Here is a 16,448-nt window from a genome sequence, read left to right as displayed (position 1 = left end):
TGTTACTATAAGATAACGTATTGACCTGTTACCACCACCATTTACAGAGTTGTCTATCAAAGGGATAGCGCTAATCTGATACAGTATGTAGGCCCGTCATAAGGGCCACAAAGAGGTTAGTAAAATTGTTACCAAGTCCTATTGGTTCCCAAATTATGTACAATTAACGAGTGGCAGGAATATTAGACAATTGATTGCACAAAAAATGCGGCATAAGGTGATAATGATATATATTTTATTCCATCTATCTGGGATTTGAACCTTGGAGCTAGTGTTGTGGTTATCGTGCCGTAAGCACATGGCCATAGGTGCATTGCGATGATGGTCATAATAGTTTGACCATCTCCATAGCTCCACAAAGAAGAGGGAAGAATCATGCTCCCAAACTATGACAGCAGCTGATTATCACTTGTATTTATCTTCTCCTGCGAGGACGGGTCGTATTCGTACTTTGCATGCGACGGCCTGCCCGGAGAGAAGTAATTTTCTGAAGGTCTGATACATCTCGGATCAAAGCAAGTATAGCCACAGGAATAAAAAGGATAAACCCCATCCCATAATCATAAGCTTGAGCCAACACCTGAACAGATTCCCATAATCTTGTGTCTTCAATCAAAGGCCTCACTGCTTGTGCAATCTGGGTAAAACTACAAGAATCAGCCCCACATATCCACACATGTACAAACAGTCTGACTTGTATCAATATCTAGGTAATTCACATAAAGGAGAACACTATCTAGGAAAGCGCCAAATTACTAGGGCCTCAGGCATAATGTGAATACTTAAGATGTGCCAGGCATTTTGGACAATGTATAGGCGCATTCACCATGGTCTCGAAAATTCAGGTGCAATGGTGTAGTGTGCATTAACACATTTGTACAAAATGGTCATCAAGTGCGCAATAAATAAAGGTGTGGTCATGAACAGTATGGGAGCACCACTCACCATCAGCAAGCCCCACCCAGTGGGTAGAAAAGCAAGGCAGCACACAAACACGTCCATTAAAGAGAGGCCATAGACAGAGAAGAGCACAAGGAGGATTGATGAGGCCCCCAAGAACAAACAGACCTTAAGAAGCCTGTATTCAAAGTGAAATTGTGCACCAAGAAACTGGCGTCCTTTATTGACAGCCTATAAATGAATGTTTCCCAATGTTAGAAATTGAATTTACAGTGATGAACAAAAGAAAAAAGAAGATACCATCTCTTATACAATATAATTCAGATGGGTGTGCACATATTTTAGATGGAAAGATTCATCACTAGTGAGCCCTCTATCTAAATTAAATAAAAAGTGGCTGAGCCACAAGTTCAAATCTCTCTCACATGCCGCAAGTCTTATGCATTGATCATTCACTAGTTAGTTTTATAATATGAGACATCCTCCACATGCAACTCATGATCGGCAGTCTACTATTAATCAAAGAGGATTTAGGTCATGGGGAAAATGCAATATTGATGAGTTCACATACTAAGAAGAATAAACTGCTCATAGAGTTCTGTAAAGCACCAAGAATACTCAAATAGAACAACATAGCTACAAAGGGAACAGCTCTAAATTGAGAATACCTATCCAGGAATGACAGTTCTTCCATGGAAAGATTCAGAACTGTAATTCTTGAGGGCCAATTTCAATAAAGTTTCTTTAGCAAAATCAAGGGAAAATTACAAAAAAACCCCAAAACTACACTTTCTATGCAACTTACCCCAACCTAACTTTTCTTAGTTTTCCCCCCAAAATGTACTTTCTATGCAAAAACCCCCCCAACCAAAAAAAAAAAAGGCCTAAACTGCCCTCCCTTACTTTTTTACCTTACCCATGCCTCTCTCCTCTATCCCACCAAAATAGGGGGCTCCGGCACCGTGTAAGTGCGGTCCGGCAGTAGTGCTCCAGTGCTGTGTAAAATTCGGTCCGGCAGTAAGGCTCTAGCACTATGTAAAGTGCGGTCCGACAGTAGGGCTCCGGCACTGTGTAAAGTGCAGTCCGGCAGTTGCAAAGGACAGTCTGACAGTTGCAAAGGGCGGTCCAACAGTTGTACGCTCCGGCAATGTGATGGTGCGCTCCAGCAATGTGCTACTGGGGTCCAAAAGTCAACGTCAAATCTGTCCAAAATGATTTTAGTATACAGGACTGGCATTTCTGTCTAAAAAAATGAACTTTTTCCCTTTGGGGGTATTTGCATAGAAAGTTTGTTTTGAGGAAAAAAGTGAGAGAAAAAGTTAGGTTGTGGGTAAGTTGCATAGAAAGTGTGGTCTTGGGGGTTTTTGTAAGTTTCCCTAAAATCAATATAGCAGTTGTTATTTTGTCTCTACTCCCCAATAGTTAGAGAGCATGGTATCACACCCACAATGCCATCCATACAAAGGAAATCATGCTCCAATATTTCATGCTTACATAGATATATGACAAAAGATTTCATGCTCCCACTGGAGCAAACTGTCCATTTACTCCCTCAAGTAAAACCCAATTAAGGAGTATCGGCAGTATAAAACAGAATCAGCCACTGCTGCCAGATCTGGTTCTATTTTCATCATATGTCCACTTTCATCTCATACATCTCCTGGCAAGTTATGGTCAGCATCCTTTTGATGTTATCCATTCTGATGTGTGGGCACTCACACTTGTGCTAGTCCAAAGCTATTTAATTACATTAGGTTCCATTCGTTGATGACTTTTCTGTTCCAAATGGGCATATGACTATATTGTATTAATTGACGACTTCTCCCATTACATAAGGGTATATGAAATACGTACAAAGACGGGGTTTTCAAAATAGATATCCATCTCCTGTGAGCAAAGAGACTGTTTGAAAAGAGGGTGGTCACAGGGCCATACGAACTTCAATTCCACATCTCCTGCACCACCAATGCCTATCCCAATAGGCTGCATCTAAACTTGGTATCCTAACACTATCTAATGGACAAAGGTGAACACTCATTTTGCCAAAAGCAATTATGAGGAACTATCATGCTTCCCCTTTCGCAACCTCAATTACGAGGTATTGTTTTGCTTCCTCACATTTCATCTACTATTTATATAATGAACAGTATTTTCGCCTATAGGCTCGCCAGCATCCGATTTTTTTATATATCCAATAACAAATACATTTCATCCAATATTGAACATTACCTCAATATGTCCACAATAAAATAATTTCAGAATTCTTGGTTGAAAAGTCACCACTGATGCAGTAAATTGTAGGTTTTTAGATAGTTTCGCTGCTAGTAAAGATACTTTAATTGTGCAGCACCTCCAGTAATTGTTAGAGAAATGGTAATTGAAACATTTCACATTGTGTTCTTTGCCTATATGTGTGTATTTTGCCTATACCATTGAAAATTTGTTCATTTGACTAGACTATTTATTTAATGAGGTCTTTCGCTGCTAGTAGAGATGCATTAATTTTCCAACACTTTTGGTATTTGTTAGAGAAATGGTAATTGGAACATTTGACATTGTATACTTTGTGTATATGCGTGTCTTTTGGGTGGGGAGATGCCTATCATCATCATCAGAAGAGCCTTTTCCCAACTATTTGGGATTTGGCTACACGAATCCTGGTTTGCCATTCTGCTCTATCAAGGGCTACATCTTCGGTGAGGCCATAAGTCCCTTTATCTTTTCTCACTACTTCCAACCATGTCCTTTTGAGTGTACTTCTCGCCTTTTTTTAGCCTTCCACTTGAACCAACTCGCACCTCCTAACAGGTATTGTATTGGGTCTGCATTGCATATGGCCAGCCCACCTAAGACTACTTTCTTTCATCTTATTACTTATTGGAGCCACACCCAATTTCTTCTGAATCCATTTATTTTGAAGGCTATCCCATCTTGTCTTGCCACTCGTCCATCTTAACATCCTCATCTCAGCTACACTCATCTTATAAGTATGTTATTTTTTGACCACCCAATATTCTACCCCATAAAGCAAAGTTGCTCTCATAGTTGTCCTATAGAACTTCCCCTTCAGCTTCATTGGAATGCGGCGATCACCTCAAAATCGGGTTACACATCTCCACTTTGCTCACCCAACTCTAATTCTATATGTGATATCTTCCTCAATCTCTCCATTTTCCTGGATTATCGACCCATGATATCGAAAGTGTGATTTTTTTTTTATTTCTTGGCCGCCAATTTGAATTACTTTCTCGTCTCTTCTCCTATTATTACTAAACTTGCATTCCATATACTCTGTATTAGCCTTGCTAATTTTAAAACCTTTTGATGCTAGAGCTTCCCCTCCAAAGTTCTAACTTTATGTTGACGCAATTTCGGGTCTCATCCATCAAAACCATGTCTTTCGCGAACATATATTATGATACCTCATCTTGTAAGTGCTTAGTTAAGTCGTCCATAATTAAGACAAAGAGGTAGGAGTTCAATGCTGACCCCTGATGTAAACTTATTGTCACTAAAAACTCACTCGTCTCTCCACTGGTTTGGCACACTAGTTAAATCATACATATCTCTCATTAAGTCGATATAATATCACTTACCCGAAAAAAAAATCGATATAATATCTGGAGACTCCATTCTTTTCCAACACCCACCAAATTAAATCTCGAAATACTCTATCATAAGCTTTTTCTAGATCAATAAAGACCATGTGGAGGTCTTTTGCTTTCACCCTAAACTTCTTAATCGGTTGCCTGCATAAGAAAATAGCCTCAATTGTTCACTTCCCAAGCATAAAACTGAATTGGTTTTCTGATATACTCGTTTTATGCCTTAAGCATTGCTCAATCACTCTCTCCCACAGCTTTATTGTGTGGCTCATAAGTATAGAAATTTGCTCAGATATGACATTAGAGATTTACTCATTTCACACGACTAATTAATTTATGAGGTCCAGAACATTAGAAGCTCCTAAGATGTCTCTTACCTTGATGGCAATGAGTAAGGTTGCAATCACAATCCAAGAAAGTGTGTATACCTGCAGGGTGGCAGCAACTGTGAAAATTAAGTATGCAGAACAATGGGCACTAATAAAAAAATAATAGCCAAAGTACAACTTGGATATGAGAGACCATGTTTGAGAGAGAGAGAGAGAGAGAGAGTGAGAGACCAGGATACTCTTTTCTTCATGAGTTATATCGAGATGATAAACAAGGCCATATTGATAAACGAAAAATCTGAGTGAAAGAATAATTTCAATTATTTTTCCACTCAATCCGGAATATTTCAGATGACTCTGCTCTGCATCCCACCAAGATTCCCAACTCTTTTCCTGTTGCACTCCAATGCCTCCAGAGTTCTTGATCCATTTTTTCCAACCCTTCCAATCCTCAACAATCTTTTGACCCTCAGCCTTCCAATCCTCAACAATTTCCTGCCCCTTAAATCCTGAAGGATTAAACAGAAAAGGGGCGAATAGCCAGGTAACCACTGTGAACCAAATGGAATATGTGACTACCATGCATATGAAGCTTCTCTTGAGGGATTGACCATACATATTGTAGATAATCAAGAGAATAATCAATTCAAATCCTTTCACAAAGTGGCTACGTGAGTATAGTCGATAGTTCTCTGCAAAACTCACATGGAACACCGTAAACCTACGACCTGTGGCCCTATACTTAGCACCTCCATGAAGTAGAGTTCGGCCATAATAATGGGTTTTCGTTCCAAGGGAGAATGTGAAGAAAACAGATGACAACTTTAACTGCATTGTGATGAATTTGCTCAAAGCAGCACGGAATCCTCTCTCAAGTGCGATCTCCATTACCATGGGTAAACCTGTTAGAAGCCCAAACTGGATAAATGACTGGGAAGCCAAAGCTGATTCAAGAGACTCAATGTGCTTTCTTCCAACTTTTTCTAGGATTGCTTTCTCCAGCCCACTAAGCACCAGGTAAAGCTGCCCATATAGAAAAGCATAAACTGCCAGCACCATGATCTGCAATGTTCAGATAAAATGAAGATACTGTATAACATAATCAATGTCTATAACCATTTCCTAGGATAAATATATTGAAACATGGAATTTAAGTTTCTGAAAATCCAGACATTGCTGTAAGAATTAAATCAAATTGCCTTTCGCGTGGAATATACCAGACTATTAGAATAGAATCCAATGGTTGTGAAGTAGCAGGATAGCATTCGAAAAAAGTCAAAATGATGTCCAAGCCGATATAAATCGCGACTTAGTGTCTGTTCACCATTTCCGTTGGCTACTTTGGCTTCAAATTTCGTAATCAGGTTGAGACCAACATCACGGCCTTTACCAACTTGTATGTATTCATGGTAGGTCACATTTCCTTGCCGCAAAGTTGAGTTGAATCCTACAGTAATATGTAAGAGAGCACATTTTAAGAATTATTTTTATTCCTTGCCTGCATTCTAAGATTCATTCAAACTATACAACTTAAAGGTGAGAATTTCTTTAATTAGCATAAAGAAAACTTGAGAACTGCTTCAGTTTATACCAGCAAATATATCTTCACTCAAGTTTATAACTTTGGATGCCTTGCTTATGCCACCCCTTGTTATGTGGAACAATCTGTCAAATATGTCTGGGTGACCATAGTGGAAACGCACTCTGTACAGAATGAACTTAAAAGTTTAGGAGAATAGCATGTATCACTGAGTAAAGAAACATAATCATAAGAGATGAGAATCGACATGTCATGATAAGAATAAAAAATTGACAGATAATTTTACATAGTCAAATTTGAAACATGCTTCAATAAATAAACCAATAGCTTAACCAGATTATGTCTAGTTAAACTCCTTACTTAAGAGGGTCTGCTAAAAGTCTTTGCCCAATAGTGACAAAACTGGTTTCTTGGTGAGACATGAATCCAGCCAAAGAGGAGAAACTGTAAAAGACAAAGAAAAAAAATCAGGTGCATATTTCCAACAAGTAAGAACAGCGAACCATCTCAACACTGTTTGCTCATTATGTGATTCTTAACATCTGAGATTATAGAAATTACAGTGAACTCTTGGAGTGGCACCAACCTTCCCGTGAATATGTGTTCTCTAAGACCAAGAATGGTTGGATGACGCTTTCCATGATGTTTAAGGAATTCTTGTAAGACATTTCTCATTTTTAAGGCTTCTTCTAAATAGTTGTCCTGCAGTAGAAGTTTTCAGTGGCTGTTACAGAAACATGGTAACTAAGAAAGTTTTGAGCATACTTGGTTCATGTCAATGGTCTGAAGGGCTTCACCACGTGTAAATATTATGGCATGATTTTGGTTCTCTGGCTTCCCTTCTCCAATATTAGGTGGCCCCGGGAGCTTGATGCGATATATTTCCTAAACGTTTCATGATAAAATTATTGACATGAATGTAAGATTTTCTTTTGACAAGGTAATGAGGACAAATTTCAGAAAGCAAGGTACATTGTGACATCTCCCAAAAACAATGCAAGAGCAGTAGCTAGAGGGCGACACGTATGGTTGATTCAATCACAGCAACCATAGGTCGCATCTGCTCATATAGATTCAATTTCCCACGCTAAAGAAATGATATTTAATATAATATGCTTTATTGAAATTATAAACAACAGGTATAGCAAATACTGAGCCTCATCAAAAAAGAAAGTGCACTGTTTGATTAAGCTAAAAATTATATTTCTTGGTCTAAAGGACAAAGTGCGCTATTACTTTATGTTTACGAAAGACATTTGAACTCCAGCTGCCCAGATACTTGAAATATATGACCTCAATAACAATGCATGCAGTGAGAGAATTTTCCTCTGCAGATCTAGCAACCTCATTATTTAGGAAATGCTTTAACTTTGTGAAGTCGTTTTTTTTTCCCCAAACATTTGGTATGAATACTCCAATTTTTCAATGCCCTGTAGACCATCCCTCTGTAACTAGCATACAGTGCCTCTAGATTCTTTTTCATGAATAATAAATGGTCAGTGTGAACTTTGTTAAATCATGCAGTGATTATTGCAAGACAGATTTATAAGACCAGGATCTTGGGGCTTCATTTCGACCATAAAGGAAAATCAGTATATTGATCAATGTTTTGCATTCCTTTCACTGGCAATCTTCAGGAAGGTCATTTCCATGTATACTTCCATTTGAAGGTTTCCACGCACAAATGAATTCTTGACATTTGATGGAAATAAAAACATCCTAATTGTTTGCATTTTGGTGACTGAAGCAAAAGTTCTGGGCAAAACCCATTGCATATTCTTGCCAGTTCCTTCCACATCGTGTCTGGCCTTATCCCAATTAGAGATGGCATCCTGGTTCAACTTGGTGTTGTAGACCTTTCTAGAATCAAATTTTGCTTTCCTCTGGGAAGTGAAATTGTCCTAGGTCCCTTCTTTTCAACTACCCTTGGTTCTTTATACACAAGATCTAGCCAGCATCGATCAGTTGTGGCTTTAAAACAGGATTTAGGTTCATATATTGATGTGAAGCAAGGAAAACATGATGACGAGAAGGAATCATAAGAATAATCTCAGCATGTTACATGTGTTAATCTACATACTTGGTCTATAGAGGGGCATGCAGTTGGTAGAAATTTAGCATTCGAAGTTGAGAAATTATGCTGGTTTCTATTAAAGAGATTAGATGCAATGTATCCTTTCTCTCTTTCTCCGTGAACAGGTCTTCAACGATAACTCAAGAGAAGGATTCTCACGTTTCCTTCACTTCCATCCTTTACCACATATGACACCTTGTAAGCTCACTCATACTACCAGTTGATAAAGGGCAAATTATCCTTATTTTTTATTTATTTTCAATTTCAAAAGATATATATTATAGTTTTATTTTTAGGGTTTATTTCAAGGGGTTTTTAGTTTCTTAGAAATTCTAGGGCTTTTATCGTTCTTCTATTTATTTCATGAGTACTGTTCACAAGTACTATTCATGGGTACTGTTCACTAGTACTTTTCACAGGGGTATAACTGTCATTACGAAAATTAAGTTTAAGTTAGAATATATAGGTCATTTTAATCATTATATAGAGATGTAATGCCTTTGAGCATTGAACTATAATATATAAGACGTCTGTGGGGCCAATACCACATATTTTAAAAATTAAAAGAGAAAAAAGCTTAGGCTTTGGGAACACCCTAGCTTGGGGCATGGAGAAGAAACCCTAGGTTTCTTTTGAATTATGTTCGTGTTCAGGTTTGTTTATTGTTGATTTTACTATTCCCTCAAGTTCACTTTTGCACTCTGCATAGGGAGTTGAGTGATGAGGATGGTGACACAAGACCTAGATGTGGGGAACATCATTCTAAGGTTTTCGATTTGGAGAATGAGATTCTTGATTTTGACACAAATCATATCGAAAATCAGCAACATGTACATTGGAATCTGCCACCAATCTTCAATGCATACTTTGATGAATAACAAGATCTTGTAGGAGATCCAATCTACGATGATGATCAAGCTTTTGTGGGTGAATTGGTATTTGACAAGGAAAAGATAGAGTCAAAGGAGAATTGATAGGTGAAGTTGTTGGTTTAGTCATTGATCTCAAAGATGCACCTGTAGTGTGTTCTAGAGCTGAATATGAGCAAATTCAACATAGTTACATGCCTGAAGTGATGCAATTTCAACAAATTCATGTGATTAAAAATATTTTGTCCACATACAATGACCCTTTCCACGAGGTTTTCTCAGTTCTAATGCACAATCATTGTGTTTTGATTAGTGCAATAACCACAAGTCCCAGGATCATGAATACCATATTTGAGATGAAGAATATTGACGGACTAATGCAAATTTCATCTTAGCACACGTCAAAACTCAAAGACGAGTTTTCTCCAACCAAGGGAGAAAGATGAAGGGCAAATTATCTTTATTTTTTATTTTATTCAATTTCAAAGATGTATATTATAGTTTTAGTTTATTGTTTATTTTACGGGTTTTTAGGAATTCTAGGGTTTTTATAGTCCTTTTATTTATTTCATGAGGACTATTCACAAGTACTATTCATGAGTACTGTTCATGGGTATTTTTTGTTCACAAAGGTAAAACTATCATTTCGAAAATTAAATTTAAGTTAGGATATATAGTTCAGTTTAATCGTTGTATAGACGTGTAATATCTTTGAACATTGAACTATAATATATAAGACGTATGTGGGGCCTTGAGAGGGTCAATTCTACATATTTTTAGAAATTGAAAGAGAGAAAATCTTAGGCTTTTGGAACTCTAGCTTGGGGTATGGAGAAGAAACCCTAGGTTTCATTTGAATTATGCTTGTGTTTAGCTTTGTTATTGCTGATTTTACTATTCCCGCAAGTTCTCCTACATCACCACTTTATTGCCTCCATCCTAATTCCGTACCGCTTACATGGCATTGTCTCTTTTGAGTATATCCTGATACCTATTAAAGAAAGGCCACATTTTTGTGGATACAATTGTTTTCTTTAGCTCTAAATTGTTGTGTAAACCTTCATCATGAGTATCCAAACAATGGCACATATAAGCAATTCCACTTACCTCTCTCTGAAGGAACACATGGAGAAAATATGTCAGACACGCAACTATTTTAAATTTAACCCTATTCTGCTCAAGTTTACATGATTAAAATGTTCGTTGTATAATTATCTTGATTTGGGTGTGCCACTACCTAGGAAGAAGAAATTCGTGATTCTTTTATAAAATAGTGCTACACAGATTGCATTAGGTTTTTCATATTAAAGCAATGGATTGATATGTCTTGTTCAGTCTAAGACTCCTAGAAAATAATTCTATACTTTTATGTATCTTTTATAAATTTACTTATCAGATCTGTAGTATTTCCTATTCTTTATAATTTTTTGTGAACTTTTTTCACATATTCTTCTGCGCTTTTAATACCATGTATGTCTAATTTACTCAATCAAACTGATTGATGCAAATAATCAAATGATCAAATGATTACTGTGGAGGTTACCCATATCTGTAATGGAAACATTTCAGTGATTTCAAGAGTGTATGCCTCTAATTATGTGTCCCAAAGGGCCTTGCTATGGGACCATATGAGGACCTTAGGAGCAACTATTGCTTTTTCCTGGCTAGTACTAGGGGATTTTAATGCACTATTCGATCCCTCGGAATCAGTGGGGGGGAGCAGTTCTCTACCACCAGACTCGGGCAATTTTGCTCAAGTAATGACGGATTGTGCTCTTGTTGATCTTGGTGTAGTCAGAGGATAGTTCTCCTGGTCTAATAACCAGTTGAGCAGAAGATGCATTATAAGAAGGTTGGACCAAGCATTAGCAACTACTGATTGGATTTTAGCCTTCCCTGAATCCAAAGTCCAATTACTCCCTAAAGGTACCTCAGATCACTATCCCGTACTCGTCTCTATTTCTGCTCTGGGTCCAGTTGGGCACAAACCTTTTAAGTATTTTTCTATGTAGGAGCAGCATCATGGTTTTTTAGATATTATCTGTAATACGTGGCGAGGCCAAGTGGGGGGTACTCCCATGTATCGTTTTGTGGCTAAACTTAAGAGTATACTTAGAAATTGCTAACTCTTCTGGCCAATGAAGAAAGATTCTAGAGGCAAAAGTCAAGATAAAACTGGTTAAAAGAGGGGGACTCCAATACCAAATATTTTCACTTATCGACTGTGGTCAGAAGGAGGACTGATAGAATTATCTTTTTGAAAGATCAGAATGGGAATCTCTTGTCTACTGAGGCTGATGTTGAAAATCATATGATTGGCTACTTCAAAGACTTATTGGCTCAGGAGAGCAATATTGATCTTCACATGGTTGATCAGGTCTTGCTGCCATTTCATCTCAATTCTTCTCAGAAGGACAACCTAGTGGATGTAGTAACTATGGAGGAGATTAAAGCATGCATTTGGGATATGAAAAATGAAAGTGCTCCAGGACCAGATCGCTTTGCAGTGGAATTCTACAAGTTTGGATGGGAAGTCATTAAAAAGGATCTTTTTCTGGCACTTAAAGATTTTTCACTAAGGGTAAGCTGCTCAAGCAAATCAACTCCACGTTTATTTGTCTGATTCCTGAATGCTCTTAGGGTGATGAAAGACTTTCGACCTATAGGGTGGTGTAATGTCTATACAAAATCATCAGCAAAATAATTTCTAATCACCTACGAGTTGTTCTTGCTGATTTTATCGACCCTAAGGCAGGCTGCATTTTTGAAAGGTAGGCTTATTACTGATAATATTCTCATGGCAAACGATTTTATGTCTCTTTGCCATAGGAACTCAGATTGGCCTAAAATGTGTCTGCAAATCGATTTGAGCAGTGCATATGACAGAGTGTCCTGGGATTTTATTGTGGGTAGGATGCATGCTTTGGGTTTTTCTGAGTTATTTGTTTCTTGGGTTCACTTGTGTATTTCCACTACTTCTTTCTCTGTTCACACCCAAAGGTTTTTTTAAAGGTAAGAGAGGTTTGAAGCAAGGGGATCCTCTATCTCCTTATCTTTTGTTGGTCATGGATTTTTTTAGTAGACAGCGGAACTGTGCTATGTTGCAAGGCATGCTTCCCAGGGCGTTTCCTTCGGGATGTGACTATGGGGTCTCTCATCTTTTTTATGCTGATGATGTGCTTATTTTCTATGAGGCATCTATCTCTACTGCCACAACAATGTGTGAACTTATTCATAAGTTTGAGAGAAGTACTGGTCGGATTCTGAACTCTGACAAAAGCAAGGTCTTTTTCTTTGGTGCACCACGGGGAGGACGGGGGAGAATTCTGAGGGAGTTAGTTTGTTGAAGGGTTTCTTCCTGTCTGCTATTTGGGCCTACCATTATTTTGTGGACATCTGAGGCACAGTTATTGTCAGAGTCTGGTGGGTAAGGTGTTTGGTAAGATTGGGTCTTGGCAGCCTTTATGCCTCTCATATGTCGGTCGACTTCAGTTGCTTAAATTTGTATTGGGGGCTTCATCGGTTTTCTGGTTGTTATCCTTCATTCTCCCAAAGAAAACATGTAATATGATAGAGAGACTACAGAGAAACTTCTTATGGGCCGGCGAAGCAGAAAAAAAAGGTGTTCATCTTATAAAATGGAAAACAATGTGCCTCCCTATGGCTAAAGGAGGTCTTGGGGTAAGGGATATGACAGATTTCAATATCGCAAGAATGATGAAGTTAGCATGAAAAATTTTGAAAAATCCATCCTCGTTGTTGGCACGATTCTTCAAACATCGATATTTTAGAAATTCCTCTATTTGGGAGGCTGAAGGCAGAAGAGGATATTCTCATGCATGTAAGGGGATTTTACTTGGCTTGTTTCATTTGAGAGGCAATGTACAGAGGAATAATGGTAATGGGCAGATGGTGGATTTCTGGATGGACCCATGGTTAGCAGGTCAGTCACTTTCAAATTTCTACGATGATAACATCCAGGAATATTTGGGGGCTGCTGTAGGGAGTGCCACATCCCACATCTAATTTTTTGAGGAATATATGGAGAGAGGTTGAGAATTATACTCTCCCTCTACAGCCCAAAAAGGATTCACTGGTTTGGATTCACTCTGCTGATGGATCATTCTCTATTAAAAGGGCATAGGATTTTATTAGGCATCAAAGTTAATCACAACCTATTTTCCATGCACTTTGGTCCTCCAAATGCCACCCAAGGGCGAAATGGTTCTCATGGCTGGCCTTGCACAACCGTTTGCCCACTTCATTCTTATTATAGCAGCGAGGCATGCAATTGGACTCTTTATGTACCTTTTGTAGTAGCCATGAAGACAATCTGTTTCATCTATTATTCCAATGTGCCGTTGCGCAGGCTGTATGGAGGTCACTTGCTTGGAGATGTGGAAAAAAGTCTATCATCAGTTCCTCTGTCCCTGATTTACTTAGGTGGTGGTTACTTTTCAGGTTTAAATCACATGGACTTTGTAATATTTGGTCTTTCATCTTTTTTCATGCTATTTGGTTTCTATGGGAAGAGCGCAACAGAAGAGTTTTTGAGTCAAGACCCACTAGGAGAGAGCTTATTGTGAAGAGGATTACCCTACATGTTCAGGCACTAACAGAAGTGGTCTTTTCATTTATTAGAGAATTATTGGTAACCTTCGGATAACTTGGCAGCAGCAGAGGGCTGAGTCTTTTACTTCAGTAGCGTGGTCTTTTCCTAAGACTCATAATTACAAACTCAAAATTGATGGTGCTTCCTCGAGAAATCCAAGTTTAGCAGGTGGTGGTGGAGTTATCAGGAACAGTGCGGCCGGCTTTACTGCTGCTTTCACAAAGCATTTTGGTTTTGCTTCTAATAACCATGCGGAATTCTTGGCATTCGAGGAAGGAGTTCAATTGGTTATTCAAAGTAAAGACGATTGTTGCACCAGACTGTCTTCTCATCGATGGTCCATTAAACATGTCTTTCGTGAGGCTAACAAGGTTGCTGATGCCCTAGAGAAGAGGGCAGCTGCTGGCCATAGTGCTACTGTGTGGCGCCATAAACCACCAGATTTTTCTTTCCTCCTTTTTATTACATGATCTGGCGAAATTATGCTACCATAGGGTTGTATCTTAATTGTTTTTCTCTGCACTTTTATTAATAAAAAATGGGTAGGGGGCCTTCTCCCCCACTGACTTACCCAAAAAAAAAGCAAATTTTAATCTGACCTTTATATAAGCATTCATTTTCATATCACTGAGGGATATCAATGAGGGCTTGAAAAATTGAATCACCTAAGTCGTTACTGATATGCACTTTATAAAGAGTCAAATACTACCACACTTATAAAAGCAACATAGGTTTTTTCATGACAAAAGAAGCACAGACATGTTTCTTCTTTCATATAGGCTTATGTAGAATTTAGTATTTGAAGGAAACTTTACCTTGTCCAGATTATTGACTGCCTTGACCAGTATAGAAGAATAAACCTTGTGAGCTTTTCCATTTCCAATCTGTTCCTTTTCCTCAATGTAAGCAACCCGGAGTGATGGATATCTTCATTCAAGAACAAGCCCATTAAAATGTGGTTCAGCATATAATGCTGTGTTAACTAGAAACTCTGTCTGTATAGGATTCTAAAAAAAAGTTAAATTACTTGATCATGAGGTTTACAATATCCTGTGCATGCCGATCCCCAGAAGATTTGTGTGCCCCAAACATTTGACAGGATACAACATATGTAAATTTCATATCAGTTATGGCCTTCAATTGTGCTGACAGTGGGCGTTGACTTCTAACTTCTTCCCACCCTACAGCCCATAAGCCTTCAAATATATCAGCAAAAGTATCACTTGTTTTTTATAGATCAGGAAAGAACCGGTTCTTCTACTTCAGATAAAGCATGTTTACTGTATTTCAAAGGATGGAAATATACAAATCATGACACTAATAAGAAGGTAGATCCCATATAGAGAACTTACATACCTTCATCTTTAGGCATGTCTAGAAAAGCTTGAAGTTTTAGTGCCTTCCTATAGTACATCATTCCTCTAACTGCAAATTCAAACATAGAAAACATATTTGGTTTAGTGACAGGAATAAAGAAAAAACCATAAACAATTTGTTGCTCAGAAATGGTGCTCATTTATCTACTCAAATTCCTTTTGTCATTTTGCTTTGCCCGTTAACTCTGCCACAGAATACAACTAAGTTCCTGGTGTCATTTTCTTTAACTAAATTCCTATTGTAATTGTTCTTTACCTGTTCGACTTAGTGTCTGTCCTCGGAAAGTGGCCCATTCGCACAGCTCTTTCTGTTTGTTATTCTCTTTGATATCTTCTCCATTTTCACACTCTATACGTTCCAAAAAGTTTTTCCACTCATCTGCAGTGAGACAATTTAGTACTCATTGCTATAAAAGAGTGCTTCATCTTTTATAAGAATGTCAGAAAAGCCAATCTCCATAGTGACCTGGGTATATTTTCTGCATGTAGGAGGCAATAGATACACCATCCTGAGCTGAATGGAGTTCATCTTCAGAGAACATAACCTCCTCCATTAGGTAGGGGGTCAATACGCTGTATTCAAAGAAAATATTGATGCAAAATTATTACAATGCAGGACTATTTTTTATTGCAGAACTTTTAGAAGCATGACAAAGTAAATACCATTGTAGCAGTTAGAATCATATAAATGAGTCCACATCGCAATCATGCAATGTTATCTGAGTAAAAAGAATGTGAAGTGTTGGGACATTTGGTAGATGTACTACGTACAAAGAAAGGGATATGAGGTTGGATTTTTTTCCATGCTGGATGTAAATAATATAAACACTTTAGGAATTAGGACATCTCCTGAAGGACTCAAGAAACATAAGGTAGAATGTGAAAATCAAAATGTACAACCAACTAAGGTGTTTAACAATCTAAATTGACTTTTTTATCACAGAGCCTAGCGCAAATGGATACTCAATGACAAAATGAAAGCCAAACCTGTCTTTAGTCCAGTTCTAATTTATTTTCAGTGTGAATTGGAAGATTGCAACCTCCAAAGGCACTCATTCATACTTTCCTCATGCTATGCGCTAGTGATAAATGCATTAGGCTTCATTTGGACGGTCCAATGACTCATATTAAGGAAGGGAGAAT

The 16,448-nt window shown here is 38.0% G+C and overlaps 1 non-coding gene across 1 annotated transcript in view; it reads right to left on the bottom strand.

The window, feature by feature from the left end:
* Window positions 1–208: 208 nt before the first annotated feature.
* LOC18437224 (putative callose synthase 8) overlaps window positions 209–16,448 on the bottom strand; it is a 98,540-nt gene continuing 82,300 nt past the window's right edge. The window contains exons 31-44 of the transcript XR_016050968.1: window positions 15,772–15,878; window positions 15,562–15,684; window positions 15,286–15,354; window positions 14,957–15,125; window positions 14,745–14,856; window positions 7,140–7,259; window positions 6,961–7,076; window positions 6,735–6,818; window positions 6,426–6,538; window positions 6,052–6,281; window positions 5,066–5,896; window positions 4,883–4,933; window positions 946–1,131; window positions 209–637 (exon numbers count right to left, since the gene is read on the bottom strand). This is a non-coding gene — a transcript (putative callose synthase 8). The remainder of the gene's footprint in view (window positions 638–945; window positions 1,132–4,882; window positions 4,934–5,065; window positions 5,897–6,051; window positions 6,282–6,425; window positions 6,539–6,734; window positions 6,819–6,960; window positions 7,077–7,139; window positions 7,260–14,744; window positions 14,857–14,956; window positions 15,126–15,285; window positions 15,355–15,561; window positions 15,685–15,771; window positions 15,879–16,448) is intronic.

Source organism: Amborella trichopoda, chromosome 3, assembly GCF_054954075.1.
Source record: "Amborella trichopoda isolate Santa Cruz 75 chromosome 3, AtrichopodaSantaCruz75HAP2 v2.0, whole genome shotgun sequence".
NCBI lineage: Eukaryota > Viridiplantae > Streptophyta > Magnoliopsida > Amborellales > Amborellaceae > Amborella > Amborella trichopoda.
The sequence above is the reverse complement of the archived record's forward strand: the minus strand, read 5'-3'. Positions and strand labels throughout refer to the sequence as shown.